This window comes from Acinonyx jubatus, chromosome C2, assembly GCF_027475565.1.
Source record: "Acinonyx jubatus isolate Ajub_Pintada_27869175 chromosome C2, VMU_Ajub_asm_v1.0, whole genome shotgun sequence".
Taxonomy (NCBI): domain Eukaryota; kingdom Metazoa; phylum Chordata; class Mammalia; order Carnivora; family Felidae; genus Acinonyx; species Acinonyx jubatus.
The window spans coordinates 144,802,758-144,818,393 of record NC_069384.1 but is presented as its reverse complement, the minus strand read 5'-3'; the positions used below and the strand labels follow the sequence as shown (position 1 = coordinate 144,818,393).

The window sequence follows — 15,636 nt, the reverse complement described above, 5'->3', positions numbered from 1 at the left end:
TCTCCTGAGCTCTTAAATGAGGACACAACAAATACCATCCCTGTTCATTGGTCAAAGTTGTTGTGAAAATCAAAAGAAATACTGCTCATGGACATGCTTTGCAAAATGCAAAGAACCGTACAAGAGCAAAGGAGTAATGACCGATGCTAAGATATTGAACTTTCTTTTAGGAAAGGCCAGGAGGAGATAAGAAGTTAGCTCAAGCCCGTGGTCAGGTGGTTACCGAGAAATAAATTCTCAGGCCTGGTCGGGAACCAGTAACCACTGGCCTGACCATATGAGGCTGGCAGGTAGAGATGTGGAGTCCATGTAGTGGAAATATTAGGGCATGGGGCAGGATAATAGCAGCTAGCATGGTTCCCTGACTCTTCTGAAGTAAGAAGACCAATAGAGAGCAGTGTTGATGAGTCCTCTAAGGGTAGTTATGGGAGTGATATTTAGAGAGGGCTTATGTCAGATAGGAATGGCCTTTGTCCATGAGCAACGTAGAATTGAAATGTAGTGGCGTATATCATTATTAAAGGTTTTATTTTTCTCACCCGAAGAGAAGTGCAAACGTGGGCAGTTGAGGGCTGATGTGGTAATTCCATGAACAGAGACTCAGACTCCTAGAAATCCACTTTATCTATCGTTATGGTGTGATGCTTCTCCCGCTTTGCATCGGAGCTCGAGCTAGTTGCCAAGATACCAGCCATCGTGTCGGTATCTCAAGCAGGAAGAATGGGAGAGGGTGCTTACCAGCGGAGTCATTCCCCTTTAAAGAATTTCTCAGAAAACACCATCTAATGACTTCTGTCCCCAGACAAGGAGGGCTGGTAGATGTGACTTCCTGGCACATATTATTAACTCTAAATAGAATTGGGGTTCTATTAGCAATGGACAGGAGGGGGTGGGCAGATTGTTGTCTCTGCCATTGGCTTCTTGTGCTCTGATGCCCCCATGTCACCATGCCCAGTCCTCGAAGGAGAGATGTATCATTTGGAAACAGGGTAGCATCACTGGCTAAGAGCCTGGATTTGGAGACAGAGAGTCCTGGTTTCAGATTTGCCTCCATCCCCTACTGTCCGTGTGACCTCGAAGAATTTACTCAACTGTATTGAGCCCAAGTTTTCTTCTCCACAAAATGTGGAGAATAAAATTTCATATCTCGGGGTTTCGGTGCAAATTTAGTGGCTCCGCAGAGCCCTTAGCCCAGTGCGTGGCACCCAGCAATCACTTGAGAAAGGTCTCTGTAAAAGTGCATGAAGTGACTTATTGAGTGGCAAAATGTGAGTCATAGTCTCGTTCCACAATGGTGAGAAAAAGACATGTTTTTGATCAAGAGGGGGTATCAGACCTAAAGAATTGATTACTAGCAGCTGGCACCAGAATTCCTAGTCGGAAGGAAACTTTCTTTGTGCCGGAAATGAAGTTGCTGAGCCCGGTGGGGGCCCGGGTGCGTCTGGAGAGTGAGGCCCTGCAGAAGACCTTGGAAAAGAGTGATGTGGGAACAGAGAGCATTGGGCGGGCCACCTATGAGCTCCTGGGGCCACCAAATGAAGCATTTGGCCACCGCCTGCTGGCCAAAAGTATATGGCCCCTTGTCTGTTTTTTCTAGGGCCTGTGAGCCAAGAATGGTTTTAAACTTTCTGAATGTTGAAAAAAATCAAAATAATAATATTTCATGACTTGTGAAAATTCTATGAAATTCAAATTCCAGTGTTCATAAATAAAGTTTTATTGGAATGCAGCCACATCCATCTATTCATATTCTCTAGGGTTTCTTTTCTGCTGTGATGGCAGATTTGAGCAGTTGGGCAGAGACCGTATGGCCTGTAAGCCTAAAATATTTATTGTCTGGCCTTTTATAGACAAAGTTCGTGACCCTGGAAAAAAGTGAGATGTGGTCAGGCTGAAGAGTGTGGGAGGGGCAGCTGCCCCCTGGTGCTGGAGTGGCCGGAGGGCCGTTTAAAAATGGACAAGCTCGGGGCGCCTGGGTGGCTCAGTCGGTTAAGCGTCCGACTTCGGCTCAGGTCACGATCTCACGGTCCGTGAGTTCGAGCCCCGTGTCGGGCTCTGGGCTGATGGCGCAGAGCCTGGAGCCTGCCTCAGATTCTGTGTCTCCCTCTCTCTCTGCCCCTCCCCCGTTCATGCTCTGTCTCTCTCTGTCTCAAAAATAAATAAACGTTAAAAAAAATTTAAAAAAAATGGACAAGCTCAGGGTTTGTCCTGGGCTGACTGGTGTCCCCCCAGATTCATATGTTGAAGCGCAGACCCCTGGTACCTCCGAGTGTGACTGTATCTGGAGATAGGTCCTTTAAAGAGGTAATTAAGTGGAAAATGTGGTCACTAGGGTGGCCCCTAATCCAATACAACCGGTGTCCTATAAGGACATAAGAACACAGACACACAGACGGAGACCATGTGAGGACGCACAGAGGAGTCAGTTGTCTGCAAGTCAAGGAGAGAGGCTCGGGAGAGGCAAACCCTGCTGACACCTTGATCTTGGACTTCTGGCCTCCACAATTAGGAGAAAACAAATTTCTGTTGCTTAAAGCCATCCGGTCTGTGGTGTTTTGTTATGGTGGCCCTAGCACACTTACACGGGGTTCCATCAAATCGTTTGGGTCCCTGAAATGTCATCTTTCCCCTCATCTTTCTCCCAGAGTTTGTCTTGTTTGTAAGAAGCTACAAGGTCTCGTGTGAGATTTTTAACTTATGGACATCGAAGGGGAGGCTAAATTCATGTGTGGGTCAGTCTGGTCAAGAGCTTTGAGATAATCCTTGGGAACACAGGAAGACAGAGGCGACTTTGAGCACCCACTTAAACCCTCTCCATGGAAGCCTGAGGTGGGGCTCTGGCTCCTTCCCGGGGTGGGGTTAAATACTTATCTTCCCATCGTTACATGGTTAGAACAACAGTGACAGCAACAAACTCCAAATAAAACAAAGAAAAAATGATTTTGAGAGCCACCTTGTATGAAGATTTCTCGCTCGCGAGTCTAAGCTGATAGGGGCTGTACTCTCCTAAACATTTCCCCACCCTGTCCTTCTAGCATAGTCCTTCCACACTTGGGCACCACGTCTGGCCCAGAATCAAGGCCAGGTGGCCTGTTTTATGGGAGTGTTTGTTTTGGGAACAGCCAGCTCTCGGAGGACATGGGACACTATCCTGTGATGGGGAGATTGAACGTCTGGGTGGCCGTTTCCCCACATGGCCACGTTGTTCTTTGGCTTTTGACATGGTACCACCTTAAAGCTGCAGCCATGGATTGAAGCCTGATCTCCAGGCGCGATTTCCTATAGCTCGTCCACTGCTTTGGATGCCGCATCTCTTTGTTGGCTGTCTGTGCCCTGGAAGCAGGGCGAATGCTCCCCCTGGAGCCCGGAAGAGGTGCGGCGGGAGGGTATGCAGCTGTTGTCACTTTAGGGTTAACATCTTAAAGTACTGCCATGGTCTGTCTCAAATGGAAAGGAGCCAGGATTAGGGGTAGCATCTGGTCAAGCTGGGGAGAAAACCTGCCTGTCATTTCGGGCAAAACGCCTCTGATGAGCAGGACCCCCTTCAGGAATGAAGGACTATTCCTCCAGCTTCTGGGAATGTCACTGGCAGATGGCCTCCAGCTGCAATTACCTCTACTGAAGAGGGCCACCTTGCCCAAGGACATTCTTTCCCCTAGGGCTGGGGCACGTCTAACGACTGATCACATGGGAGTCTAAAAGCCTGGGCCCTTTATCCATACTTGGGACTGCTCTGAAGGGCCATTCCCGCTCCAGAACGCTCCCTGGAGAGGGAGGGGGCTTTTTGTGTTTGATTTCATTTTCTGGTCGAACAAGGCAGTCATCGCCAGATGTTTGAAACAAAACACTCCTGAAAGAGAACATTTCAGTGTTCTGACCTTCCAATAACATGGGCAGTGGAGGAGGAGGAATGAATGAATCTTCTGTCTCTAAGAATTTGTAAAGCTTTCAGAGCATGTGTACAAATGGACTGCGTTTCAACAAAATGAAATGCAGCACACCCAAACTCACAAAATGGAAAAAAACGAGGGGCCACGGTTTCTAATTCGATTTAAAGATTATAACTATATAATTATAATCCATATATATATGTATGTATTTCTCAAATGTTTGTTGATTTATTTATTTATTGGAAGGACTCACTTTTTTTCCAGCTTCCTGAGATACAAATGATCTACAACATTGTGTAAGTTTAAGGTATACACCTGCTTGGGATTCTCTCTCTCTCTCTCTCTCTCTTTCTCTCTCTCTCCCTCTCTCTCTGCCCCTCCCCCTCCCCTCAAAATAGATAAATACACTTTAAAATGCGTTAAAAAATGAGGCACTAGGAGTGCCCCCAACAACCGTCCGGTCCACGTTCATCCAGCAAAGCGAGGCAGGCCCTCCTTCCCGCGTGGCCGGCTGTGGTCGCAGCTTGCTGGTTTCTCAGGTGTGGCTCTGCCTCTTTAAGTCAAACCCAGGCAAGTAAATCTAGTACCAGGGGTGGGAGGCTTCTGAATAATTAAAGGCTTTTCTCTTTGTTTCCTTGATCTATATGTTTCCACGAACACACCAGCTATTGTGTTAGCCTCCCGCTGTGGGAAAGACGCAACTCTGTGACTTTGGCAATTGTTGAAGAGCTGTGAAGGGAAAAACTGAGCAGAGATTTATTAGGCGATCTATCTCAGTTTTTAATAAACCGGGGAAGAAATGCTACGAGCCAAGGAACAGCCCTGGGAAAAAACAAGCCAAGGCCGGAGACAAAAATAACCCACAGAAGAGATGCTTGCCCGTAGCAAACAGGATGCCACGGTGAGCCGTGAGCCCGGAGTGCTTTTCGAGGCTGGGCCTCCCTGGACAGGGGTTCCCAGGCTAAGTCTGGGAAGGTTTCCCTCTCGAACGATGCCAGGACGGGGCGGGCCCGGCCGACCGCCCCGCACACCCTGCCTGGCCTAACCCATCACGGTTCGTACGCAGCTGGGGTGCTGGGGACCACGATCTGTTCGGCTTTCTTGCCGAGTTTCAGTGACCTCCGTGGGTCAGGTTTGCGAGCCATCTCACTCCTGATCTGAGAGGCTGAGCGTAACCACAACTGACCCTTAACACTTTCCATGTTTATTCCCAGGACTCCTAGAATGGCCTGGAGGCGGTTCTTCTAGGGAAGGGGACTCCCACTTGTTCCTGATCCCTCCTCCCGGGTGAGAAGGCATGGAGGGGTCTTTTGCACACTCAGGATGGTTCAGAGTAAAGGCTTCATCCTCCCTCAGTCAGTCGGGGACGATTCCAGTTTCCCTAGTTTGGATACCATGGAGAAGGGCATTTCCCAGACCGTCCTGGTGGCCCAGGGCACCCTCCCCCTTCTGCCTCCTGTCCTCTGGCCCCTGGATTTCAGAGTGACCCTGAATCTGCTTCCTGTCAGGCTAGGTCTTCCACACAAGCAAACTTCCCCCCCCTCCCCTCACACCATGCCTTAAAAAATTGCATGTGTGATAAGATGTATGTCACAGGAAATTGCATCTACGGTGTTTGTCCTCTTGTAACTGGCTCACCTCACTTCACATGGTGTCTTCAAGGGGCACGTGTGCCTCTTTAGTTTTTGTTCCCGTTGCCACGGGCTCAGCGCCCTCCCCTCTCGCCCCTCTCCCCTCCCCCCACACCACCCCTATTCCTTGCTCCGTGTGCTCTCCGTGACCCTCCTTCTCAGGTAAACCAGACCCTGAAACCAGTGGCAGAAAGTGGTCGCCATCTTTCACCGGACCCTGGGCCTAGAGCCGGGACCCCAGATCACATTCTTTCCAAGTGGTACCTTCGCAAGAATTGACTGCAAGGTCACATCCTGACAGGAGTTATGACAAGATGATCAAGAAAGAAGAGAGGAGGCCGTAAAACAAAGAGACTAGGAGACAAGAGGAAGGTAGTCCCAGGGCCACCCCCTGACTTTAATTGAAACCTGATGTCTTTAGGGCGCCCCCTCCCGCAGCCCTTTCCAGGGCTCCATTCGATCTCCCATATGCCAGGTACCCCGGGGCGGGGGTGGGGGGGGTGCCCTCTGACGCCTCTCCCACCTCCACGAGCCAGCGAGTGTTCCTTTCCCACCTTTGCGGAATTGGCCAGGGCTTCCCACATTAGGAAACAACAGAACCAGAGCCGCAGAAATATCGGTGCCTTCCTGAGGTCTTTATGGGAAAACAGCAGGAAGGATGGGGGAGCGAGCGGCTGGAGCCAGCTGCGTGCAGGCCCTGAGCCGGTGCGGGGGGAGAAGCATTAGAAAACTCTATTACAAATATTACTTCTTTAATCTCTTCGTTTTCTTCCCATCAGTAATGCGAGGGCTGATAGAGCTGGAAACCCATCGGTCCGGGGCTAAATGGGATTTTTGCCCGCCCCTACAGGTTGTTAATCAGGTGCGCTGGCTGGGAGAGAGCTGTTTCGAGGGGCCTGCTCGGGCTAAGAGTGACCCAGTTTTAATGGGAGAGCTGGACTCTGATTTTTCTGTTACTGTCCTCGATATGATTGGCCATTATTTCTAAGAGAAAGGTACTGCTGGCCGCCTCGTCGTAGGATGTCTCTGGAAGGGCTGTCTGCAGCTTAAATGGGGCCATTTCTTTCATGAGTTACTTGTCAGGTCATTTGCGAGGAGTTGAATCGGACTCTTAACAAACAAATAAGCTCTTTCCTCCTTGCTTCATCAAACACTCTCCTTGCTGGCCGTTGGTTTTTATTTGCATTGCCAGTCTCAGCTACCGAGCGATGGAATATTCTCACTGTGTTTGAAATAGCTGAGTTCAACGCCAGTGTTTATATGGCTCCCCGTTTTCCGGGGTTTTGTTTTGGTTCTAGGGGGTAGGGGTGGGAGAAACTGCCTTCACAGATCAAGGCCTTGCAGAAGCAGACTCCAGGGTGGTCTGGGCAGAGTTGGGAAGTCAAGAAGGAAGGCATAATTTGGTGCTCTGAACGGTGGTTTGCTCAGACCTCTGCTGCTTGGTGGAAGTGAGGTGGATGAGGAATCTGAGTAAAATAGTTTCAGAATTCCGTTATCTTGAGAGGGTATCTCATCCTTCTGCCCCTTGCCCCCCTGGTTGACCTGCTTCCCCACGCTGCCTCCGTGAAAGGGATCTGTGGCCCCGCTGCCCCCCTTGGTAGGCTCTTTCCACGCAAAAGTCTCTGTTACCTGGAGAGGTTAACTTTTGCCTCAGTTCCCCCGTGCGGTGGCGCAGGCCCTTATTTTTACTGGTTCCGTTTGAGGTGGAGGAACGCTCATCACCGCCCTCACGGAGCATTTACTCAGCCTCCCTTAGAAAATGAATGTTGTCCTCTTCTCCAAGCTTCCCAGTTTTCTTTACTGAAGCCTGGCACCCTTTGCCCACGTCTGCCTGGGAGATCTGATTCGTTAGGTACACATTTCAAAGGGGAGGCTTTGTGTTTGCCGACCCTCCCAGAGGAGGGACGCTTGGTGTTAGTAATCTTCTAATTCAAGGCTAGGGAGGGGGCTCACCGGGGCGGGTCAGGGCAATGTGTGTGAATGAGCAGAGAGGTAAGTTGGGTGCAAGGTCTGCAGCACTTATTTTTGTGAGAGAGAGAGAGAGAGAGAGAGAGAGAGGAAAGGGCAGAGAGAGAGAGAGAGAGAGAGAGAGAGACAGGATCCAAAGCAGGCTGAGCTGTCAGCACAGAGCCCGATGCAGGGCTCGAAACTCACAAACCATGAGATCGTGACCAGAGCCGAAACCAAGAATGGCATGCTTAACTGACTGAGCCCCCCAGGTGCTCCTTTAATAGACTTTTTGTAATGGGATTATAAGAGGTTGCACTGTGTAAATGACTTAGCCCAGCACCTGGGATATGGCACACTTAATAAATGTTGCCTATTATTATAATTAGCATCATGGTCATTACCATCTCCACTCATTGACTGGACCGTGAGCTGCTTGAGGACTGGGGCCATGACTTACCTGGAGCACAGCAGGGGCCGAAATGCTTGCTGAATGAGTGAACAGATGCTACTTAGTATAGTCTTTCCTTTTAGCCTTTTCTTTTTGGACAGATTCTTGATGTTTCCTTTTGTCTTCCTCCTTTGATCTTAAAGACAGCAAAATAATTCATGTGATTGTGGAAAGGAAAGAAAATAAAATATTCACCCGTGATCATACCAAACTAGTTGTCCTTCTCAGTTTCCTCTATTTCCATCTGGTCCTTTTTGTAGTAAATTGTTAGAAAAAATTCACTTCCTTACCTCCACTTCCATGGGAAAAGCCTCCTTTCTTGTTCAGTTGATACTGGACTTGGCCACGTGCCTCGCTTTGACCTCACAGGGTGTGGAGGCTTCTTCCTTTTAAAAAAAATTTTATTATTATTTTTTTTAACGATTATTTTTGAAAGAGAGAGAGAGCACACGAGCAGGGGAGGGTCAGAGAGAGCAGGACAGAGGATCTGAAGCAGGCTCTGTGCTGACAGCAGAGAGCCCGATGCAGGGCTCGAACTCATGAGATCAAGAGCTGAGCCAAACTCAGAAGCTTAACCGACTGAGCCACCCCAGAGCCCCCGGAGTCTTCTTTCTCATTCTTTTACTTTGGGCTCAGCCATATGATGACTTCACCTTATGGGTTGTCCTGAGGCTGGCAGGCTCTCGTGCAGTGGGGCTTGCCCACTCGTGCCACCGTCATTGGCACGAGAAGAGCCCCGCTCCCCTTCCAGCCTGGGCCTCAGAATGGGCACATGTGGGGCAGACCTGTGTCCGATCTGCATCTGTGGATTGCAGCCTGATGGCAAAGTGCCCAGGTCAGCCCTGTCTCAACGTGAGGATTCGTAGCCAAGTAACAAACACATGAGAAATATGTACTTATTATCTACTGCACAGCAATAGCCAACTGAAGGAAATGTGAGCATAATTTGTACGTAGGCACGGTCCGAACGTAATACCACTTTATATTCACCTTTAATTCACTGTGTGTTGTATCATCGTTGGGTTTCTCTATGTCAACACAGAGTTTTAATAAATTTCAACTGGCAGCCAGATGCTTTAGCAGATTCATCTAGAAAATAACAATATAGTAATATTAACTTGTACATTGAGTAATATTAATTTATATTTGTGTGTCAGGTACAATGTTTTATATACATTTAACCCTTTCAACAATCCTACAAGTTCAGCCTAACTTCCCACCCCTTGTCTCAAAGCCACAGGTGCTGTGACACACATTTAGGAAGATGAACTCTGAGACCAGATGCCTGGGCTGAATCCTGTGTCTTCCACTTCTTGGCTGTGTGACCTTGGGAAAGTCACTGAATTTTTCATGCCCGTTTCCTCACCTGTAAGACCGATGATAATAATAATAGTATCTACCTTATAGGTTTGCAACTGTGAAGTGTTTTTTTTTTTAATGTTCATTTATTTTTGAGAGAGAGACACAGCGTGAGTGGGGGAGGAGTGGAGAGAGTGGGAGACACGAAATCCGAAGCCGGCTCCAGGCTCTGAGCTGTCAGCACAGAGCCCCACGCAGGGCTCGAACTCACGAGCTATAAGATCATGACCTGAGCCAAAGTCGGATGCTGAAAAGACCGAGCTCCAACAACTGTGAAGTTTTAATGAGTAAATATACCTAAACATTCAGGCGAGTGTCTGGCCTATAGAATTTGTGCTAGCTATTATTATAGTGGAGGAAGCTGAATTTCAGCGAGGCTAACGGCTTGCCCAGAGTCACGCAGTTAGTAAATTATAGTGTATCAACTGTGTCACCTAACTAGGGTACTTTTCCGAGTCCCACATTATTGAGCAAGTGTGGGATATTCAGGTTTTCCTGGAAATTATAAAATAAAAATGCACAGAAAAATAAATTGATCTGGTCAGTGTTGGTAGTAAACTGTTAAGCACCATCCAGGGAAGCAGAGACTCTTGGCCAATGGACTTTGGATATTGAGGTTCACTGTCAAGTCCAATCTTAGGCAGAGAGAGAAATCAGGTTTCAGAGAGTTTAATACTTGGCTTGGAGTCATGCGGGTGGTAAGGAACAGGGAAAGAATAACTTGGGTTTTCTGACTCCAGCCCCGGGGGGATTTTTCATGGAACCCAGTTGTTTTTCTAAAGACAATCGGTAATTGTTCATTTAAAGCAAGGAGGAGCGGTCCATTGAAGATTAATTTTGCTCTACAGCAGGGTGCCCCATTTAAAACTTTAGCTAGGGTTTTGGTTTTCACTGTTTTAGCAAGAAGCTTTAAGTGGGTCCCTTCCTTGTGTTTGGGTTGCAGAATCAAAAGTGAGGTGGGATAATTATTCCTTTCTCCATCATGAATAGGCAGCCTTTTCTTCCTCCCAGACTCTTAAAGGAGGTCTGGTCTCTCCTTCGAGGTTAGCATTCCCTATTGTTTTGAAGGTGGGCTCGCTCTTGTCTTCTAAGGTTTCTGACCTCGGGGTTTGTGTTTTGTATAATAGTTCATGGGGAGGCAGGTTCTCGAGGTGGGGGTGGGAGGAGATAATCAGAATCTCTTCCGACGTGGTAGTGGGGGCAGGTGGGGAGGGTGGCAAGGGCTTGGGCCTCTTCTAATTTGACTTGAAGACAGAAGAGAGATGGGAAAATTATTTGGACTTGAGTGTTATGAAGCTCTCCAAACCAGTAACAGTCATAACCTCTAGGAGGTGTTTAAGAGAACATTAGCAATGCCCCTGTTTTTCCAATGGACAAACATCAAGGGTGCATTATTCTGATTGACCCATAATATTTCTGCAGTGCCCCCAGGGGAGCAGTGGCGGAGCAAAGGATGTGAAATTTTAAGTGTGAATTGCTTGTATATTCAGACAAAAACTGCTAGACATTATTCATCTTGCAAAATATTTTTAAAATCGTGCAGAATATTTAGGGACATGGAACAAAAAAATTTCAACGTAGTGCCAAATGGAAAAAGCAAGTTCACGACCAGGGTGTTCAGTGTGGTCTCCTTTTGCAACACGAAACGGATAGCCCTCTGCAGAGAAAGAAGTCTGGAAAGATGTATTCCAACAAGACTCACCATGCTTGTTCTCTGTTCGGTGGGATAACGGGTGCTTTTTATTTCTTCGTTCTGCTTCTCGGCACTGAATATTTTCATGACAAGCATGTATTGCTTTTGTAATAAGAAAAAAGTGCAACATGGGTTTTTATTTTTAAAAACTGAAAGCAAATCTAAACAACAAAAACAACAGCAACTTTGTGCTTAGGGTGGTGGAGAGAGTAGAGCTCTTTCATCTCATGGGGGGTGTAGATGTGGGGGGGGGGGGCGGATAATGACTCAGAGCCAGTGGAAATGCGGCCAGCCAGCGGAACAAGTTTCAAACAGGAAAGTGCTTGCGGGGTGACCTCTGGGGTCAGCTGCAGAGCTTACTGCAGATTCCACAAAGAAAAGAAAGAGGATCCAGAAGGGCGTGGGGTTGGGTCAGCTGGGCGGGTGTGTCCCACTTAAAAAACAAAGGTGCTTTGATGTGCTCCCCAGCAGGCTGGCACCTGAATGCGTGGCCCGCTGTCTCCTGCAGCCATTAGGGAGTTAGAAGCATCCACCTCCAAAGGGAAGACCCAACAGGAGGAAAGATTTCAGGTAATTTCCCCCTCCCTGTACAGAAGTGTGATTAAGCATATGCTTGGAAGAGTGTTTTTTTGTCTTCCCCTCACTGTAAATAGAGATGCTTTGTTTTTCTCTCATTCCCCGTGATGTTGATAATGACTTTCATAGACGCGTACTAACGTTCGGTGCTCACATTGTGCTTCCCTTGCATCCATCAGGAGAGCGAAGTGTATGGATTGTGCCATTCGCGGCTCTGAGATGATGGGGAACTGCTAAGCTGGGGGCTTCTGGGCTGCACTGGAGCTCTGCTCTCCCAGGACTCCTATGCAGCGTGTGGAGCCTTCCTGCCAGGCTCCCGTGGGCCCACGTGGGGGTGGACTATTCCCCAACCCCCCTATGTTGGCTCAGTGAACTAAGGGAATGCTTTGAGAGAGGATGGGAGTCATGACAAGGCCAACCCTCCTACGAAGCCCTTTCATTATGGCACCGAGAGCTCAAGCTGGAAATTGGACGGTCAGTGGTTCGAATCCACGCTCTGCCATAGACTGATTGTGTGATCTCAGAAAATGTAATGCATTTCTCTGAGACTTAACTTTCGACATGTAGAAAACACAGATGACCGTCTTGTGTCTGGAGGTTGTATATAAATATGTTACAATGCTGGTCTTCTCTGCGTTTCCGCTGAGGTGGGTGCGTTCCAGAGGGAGGTTAGCTAGGTGGCCTAAGCCGGACTTTCAAGGAGATGCAGATCTACCCAAGAGAGTGAACTTAGAAATGTGTGCCTCCCACAGAACCTCACCTGGAGACGCCTAAAGGTCAGAGGTGAAGGCTGCCTAGCTGCTCTGGGGGAAGGAATGATGTCGGCCTCCTGTGCCTCAAAGAAGCAGCCAAAGGCTGTGTGGGGAGGGAGGGAGGGGGCAGCAGGAAGGGAAAGAGGAAGTCCATGTGGAATGGCCTGCGGAAGGCTAGGGAGCTGTAGGGGTCACGGGGGGAGGGGGTGAGGCAGGGAAGCACAGTCCATGTTAAGGAAAAGAGGGCACATGATCCCGGTGACGGGCTGGGGTGAAGGAGTAGTGGTCCAGTTCCTGAAGAATCCACGAACTTGCCTCCACGAGGAAGACGATCTCAATAGCTTCCATAACGTGGAAACGATGTGCCATTGTGCCCAGGCCCAGCAGCTGAGCTCTTTCCCTCACCCGACCTCTCCCTCCCCTTCCTCCCACACCAACTCTGGAGGAGGAGATAGCCTCGCGAGAGGGGAGGAGGCGAGAGTACCTGGATCCGGACGACAGAAAAAGCCAACCACAGCCCCTGCACACTACAGATTTCGAGACTGTGGCGGGCCAGGATGGAGGAGGAAAGGAATTGGAATTTTAGATGAAATCTGAGCTTTTATTCTTCTGACGTGAGAGTCAACACAAAATGGAAGTTAGTCTATTTGGTGACTAGGAGTGATGGGAGGAGTTTTATTATGTGAAAATGACCACAAATATCATGGAATTCACTCAAGTTTCCTTGGAAGGACGGGATGAATCAGCCCCATAAAGTGGTTTGAAAGGTGCAGAGCTGAAGAAGAGAATAAAGATCTTTTCTCATTGCCCCCTGAATTAGGGTTCTCTAGAGAAATAGAACCAATAGGATACCTATTTGTCATCTATCTATCTATCATCTAACATCTATTGTGATTTTAAAATAAATTGGCTCTCATGCTTATAGAGGCTGGCAAGTCCAAAATCTCCAGGGTGGGCTGGCAGCCTGGAGACCCAGGGAAGAGTTGATATTGCAGCTCAAGTCTAAAGGCCATCTGCTGGCAGAACTTCTTGCTCTGGGAAGATCAGCTTTTCTATTTCCGTCAAACCCCTTTGACTGATTAGATGAGGCCCACCCGCGTTATGGAGGGATATCTGCTTTACTCAAATTCCACTGATTTAAATGTCAATCTCACCCCAAAACACCCTCACAGAAACATTCAGAATGTTGTTTGAGCAAATAAATATCTGGGCACCATGGCCCAGTCAAGTTGACACAGAATTAACCATCACACTACTCTGAGTCCTGTGTATCCATATTGTTGCTTTAGGTTACATTTGTGGAAGTGAAATCTCATAGGACACGTTTCTAAAGTGAAAAGTTTATGTAAAATTATAAGATCTTTAAATATAAAGCCCAAGTACCTCCTAGGAAGTTTTCTTCAAAAAAGAAAATTTAAAAATTCACTCTACTGTATGAGACTACATGATTCTACAATTCTCCATACCTTCATGACCCTGGATATTATTTTTATGAACCTTAGGTACTATCTTTAAAAAAAAAAAAAGGATTTGCTAATGTGATAGTCAAAACCTGGGTATTTTACTATTGGATTTTGCATTTGTAATTTTGGTTACTGTGAAATTTAACATTTATTAGCATGTTTACTGACCACTGTAGTTCTCCCTTGGCTCTTGACCTCTTTGTGGTTTGCCAAGTTTTCTATTAGCCACTTTCAGACCAGTTAAATTTAAATATATGTTTTCACCTGTTCCAGTCTTCAAAAGGAGAGGCAATGTTCCAAACAGCACTGATTTACAGCTCAGCAAAAGGACAACCTTGTGAGCCCTGCATATACTTTTCCCACAGGGAAATCAGAGCCCATGAACATTCTCCTCCCGCTAGACCCTTCTCAGGTGTAGCAGAACAACAGCAAGTGTGAGAAATAAACAATCTACAGACAGAAAGCTCTCAGGAAAAAAAGCAAAACCTATAATACAAAAATACCACCGTCACCCAGCTGCCTGTGGGATCTGCTCATCCTTTTGCATTGTGGCCTTAGGAGCGGAGGTGGGACAGATGGTCATTCTGTGGACCCCAGAGCCCACTGCTCCAGCCTTTTAGGGGTGAATTATTTGTATCACCTCAGGGCATCAAAGAAACAATTTTGGCATTGTCAACAGCATTTTCCGGCCCTGGCCCAACACTTTTAGAGAAAGATCTGACATTATTTTGCCATCAAACCAAGCTCAACTCCCTCTCTCAACAAAGGATAAGAAAGGTCATGGGAATAGCAGGTGTCTCACAGTCAATGCAATATGGCAGCGGGAGAGGGTACAATATGGTTCTTATTTTACCTCCCCCCCGCCCCGAATCTTGGGCAGCTCTTTGAGTTATTGAAGGTCTAATAGCTCTCAAAACCCTCCCAACCCAACAGAGATGCAGCTTAGGTGGTCACTAGTATTCTCTAACAAGCTAGGTTGCAAGAAAGAAAGAAACCAGAATCCTTGAAGTTTTGTACCTTGGTTTTAAGCTTTTTGGAGCCTGTTTCTAAGGGCTCTGTTTCCAGAAAATAATTAGCAGCAAATGGAAGCACTGCAGGAAAGCCTGGAGGACATTGGATGGTGTCCATGGACAATTAACTAGGAAGAGATTCTTGGAAAACTGGAACCAGCATCTTGTACCTGTTCCATTTTCCTGGTTGTCTCCCGGTTGGGTGCTTGGAAGAGAAAAAATTGAAATTTGGCTTTCCTGGAGATTGGGAAGGGAGAGCACTAGTCATGGAATGGGAGAAGAAATATGGTATTTCTGTGATCTTCTCTCAGTAGCCATGGTTGTTCGGCTGCTCCCAGAGTCACGTTCTACTGGGTCAGGCAGTTCAGTGTCTTAGTCTGCTTGAGCCACCATAACAAATATCATAGACGAGGTAGCTTAAACAATAGAAACTTGGGGCGCCTGGGTGGCCCAGTCAGTTAAGCCTCTGACTCTTGATTTTGGCTCAGATCATGATCTCACGGTTCGTGAGTTCAAGCCCTGTGTCAGGCTCTGTGCTGACAGTGTGATGCCTGTTTGGGATTCTCTCACTCTCTCCCTCTCAAAACAAAGAAATAAAATTTAAAAAAAAACCCCAAACCTAGAAACTTATTCTCTTCCTGATTTGAAGGCTGGAAATCTGAGATCGGGATGCCAGAATGGTCAGATTCTGGTGAGAGCCCTCTTCCTGGTTTGCGGATGGCTGTCTTCTCACTGTGTCCTCACATGGGAGAGGGAGGTGGGAGGCGCTCTCTGGTGTCTTTTCTTATAGGGGATCTAATTCCATCATGAGGGCCCTGCCCTAATGACACCCTCTGAGCCTAATTACGTACGCCCCCTCCCCAA

At 47.6% G+C, this 15,636-nt stretch overlaps 1 long non-coding RNA gene across 3 annotated transcripts in view; it reads left to right on the top strand.

Annotated features, from left to right (window-relative positions):
• The window catches only part of LOC113594153 (uncharacterized), an 84,948-nt gene extending 81,803 nt beyond the window's left edge, over positions 1 to 3,145 (top strand). For all 3 annotated transcript variants that reach the window (XR_008298042.1, XR_008298043.1, XR_008298044.1), the window contains one exon: positions 1,851 to 3,145. This is a non-coding gene — a long non-coding RNA (uncharacterized LOC113594153). The remainder of the gene's footprint in view (positions 1 to 1,850) is intronic.
• Positions 3,146 to 15,636: the final 12,491 nt, after the last annotated feature.